This window comes from Lepidochelys kempii, chromosome 21, assembly GCF_965140285.1.
Source record: "Lepidochelys kempii isolate rLepKem1 chromosome 21, rLepKem1.hap1, whole genome shotgun sequence".
NCBI classification, from domain to species: domain Eukaryota; kingdom Metazoa; phylum Chordata; order Testudines; family Cheloniidae; genus Lepidochelys; species Lepidochelys kempii.
In genome coordinates this window covers 25001-27561 of record NC_136400.1, presented here as the reverse complement: position 1 = coordinate 27561, position 2561 = coordinate 25001, and the positions used below count along the sequence as shown (strand labels likewise).

The window sequence follows — 2561 nt, the reverse complement described above, 5'->3', positions numbered from 1 at the left end:
GTGTTGTGTTGTTCTGTGGAGGGTCGTGACTACTTCTCTGTGACTGTCATGACATTGTGGTACGGCTGTCAACGTATGGGAGCGAAGGCCTGTGTACAAAGGACAAGACAATCTTGAGAGTGGGAGTGGCTGTCAAAAGTTAAGTCTCTGCTGAAGGGTTTGATAGTCAGAAGTATTTGAGCCATTGAGGCCCCTTGTTTAGGGGTGGGAGTCCTCTAAACTCTCCCCATTCTGAATGAGCGCGTGAGGGGTGGGTGGGAGCTTGATGTATGGAGGGAGTGTGTGTTTCCCCTGAGGGAAGGTCGATTGCTGGTAGAGTGACCTGTCTGTAACTAGAGATGCTCCGTTCTCAGTTCTTCTCTCGTACGCAGCACTGGGTTTGCATCACAGGTCACTGCTTCCACTTTGTGTTCTCCTCTACATGGTGGTGGTTTTCTGAGGAGGATGTGAGCATCCTAGTTAGCGATGGGCCCCTGTTGTGGTGGGACACGGGGAGGGCCACCAATATGTGGATGAGTGTGTTTGGGGTGGGTGAGTGCTTCTCTTGGGGGGTATAATGTGTAGTAGGTGTTCCTTCTTTTCAGGAAGCAGTATGTAGGTGGGGTCATCTTTTGTATCGTGTATCTGGGAGTTTCATGAGTAGGTTTTCAGTCAAGCTTTGTTTGTATTTGCAGATGCTTCCACATCCAGTACCATGTTGCCTCATTCTGTGGAGGGTCGTGACTAGTTCTGTCACGGCATAGCTGTGTATTGGTGCCGGATGGATGCTGATGTATGGGAGCAAAGGCCCGTGTACAAAGGAAAAGAAGATCTTGGGAGTGGCAGTCAAAGTTGAGTACATAAGAATGGCCATAGTGGGTCAGACCAAAGGTCCGTCAAGCCCAGTATCCTGTCCTCTGACAGCGGCCAATGGCAGGTGCTCCAAAGGGAATGAATGGACAGGTTATCATCAAGTGATCCATCCTGTCACCTGATTGCAGCTTCTGGAAAACAGAGGCTAGGGACACCATTGCAGCCCATCCTGGTGAAATAAGTATCTGCCGAAGGGTTTGATGGTCAGAAGTATTTGTGTCATTGAAGCTTCTTGTTTAGGGGTAGGAGTCGTCTAAACTGTGCCCATTCTTAATGGGCATGTGAGGGGTGGGCAGGAGATTGTTGTACGGAGGGAGCTTGTGTTTCCATGGGAGGAAGGTTGATTGCTGGCGGATTATCCTCTCTGTAACTAGAGATGCTCCATTCTCAGATGTCCTCTCTTACACAGCACTGGGTTTGCATCACAGGTCACTGCTTCATCCTTTTCTTCTCTATTGGGTGTTGGTTTTCTGAGGAGGATGGGAGCATCCTAGTTAGTGATGGGCCCCTGTTGTGGTGGGACATGGGGAGGGCCACCAATATGTGGATGAGTGTGTTTGGGGTCGGTGGGTGCTTCTCTCGGGGGGGTTTAATGTTTAGTAGGTGTGCCTTCTCTTCAGGAAGCAGTATGCAGGTGAGGTCATGTTTCAGATTGTGTACTTGGGTGCTTTGTGAGTAGGTTTGCAGTGATTCTTTGTTTGTATTTGCAGACATGTCCAGATTGGTACTGTGTCACATTGTTCCGTGGAGGGTCATGACTACTTCTCTGTGACTGTCACATCAGCCTATGGGAGCGAAGGCCTGTGTACAAAGGGCCAGAAGATCTTGAGAGTGGGAGTGGCTGTCAAAGTTAAGTCTCTGCTGAAGGGTTTGATAGCCAGAAGAATTTTTGCTGTTGAAGCTTCTTGTTTAGGGACAGAAGTCCTGCAAACTCTGCTAGTTCTTAACTGGCGTGGGAGGGAGCTTGTTGTATGGAGGGAGTGTGTGTTCTCTTTGGAAGAAGGTTGATTACTGGCAGAGTGACCTGTCTGTAACTAGAGATGCTCCGTTCTCCGTTCTTCTCTCTTACACAGCACTGGGTTTGCATCACTGGTCACCACTACCTTGTTTGTCTGTCCTCTACTGGGTGTTGGTTTCCTCAGGAGGATGTGAGCATTGTAGTTAGCGATGGGCCCCAGTCAGGGTGGGAAAAGGCTGTGAGTATTGTGTAATTTTTGAGTATGTTGCCTCTTCAGTTTAACTGTATAGAAATAGTTGGTTGCTCCTTCATTGTGGGTTTGAATGCATCATTTTTGGTGTGTTGAATAGGTCAGTTTAGCAATGGGAATGTGGTATTGTGCTGTTGTGGCATTTAGCAATAATGTGGCATTTATTGTTTGTGTGCCACAGGGGGATTGGAGTCCAGAACTGAGGGACTAGGCTGGGGCAAGTGCAGCCTGTTTCATCTACATGATGCCAGTGGGAGCAGGGGAGCTGGTTGCACCCATGAGGTAAGTGTTAAGTTAGAGCTTTTAGTGCACTTCTGTCAATGGGAGTGTGGCGGGCTTATTATGCATGGGTTCTCCACCAGTTTTGTATGTGTGAGCCAACAGATGGAGAAGACAACATTTGGGTTAAGGTGGTGTTTCTTATCTAGCAGAAGGTTGGATTTAGGTGGGTGGTTAGTGAGGGTGTTGTCATGTGTGCCCTAAAATGTTGAGTATTGTTTT

At 48.3% G+C, this 2561-nt stretch overlaps 1 long non-coding RNA gene across 1 annotated transcript in view; it reads left to right on the top strand.

The window, feature by feature from the left end:
- The first annotated feature begins 678 nt into the window (after positions 1-678).
- Positions 679-2561, top strand: part of LOC140901394 (uncharacterized) — a 2651-nt gene continuing 768 nt past the window's right edge. The window contains exons 1-2 of the long non-coding RNA XR_012155837.2: positions 679-830; positions 1563-2342. This is a non-coding gene — a long non-coding RNA (uncharacterized LOC140901394). The remainder of the gene's footprint in view (positions 831-1562; positions 2343-2561) is intronic.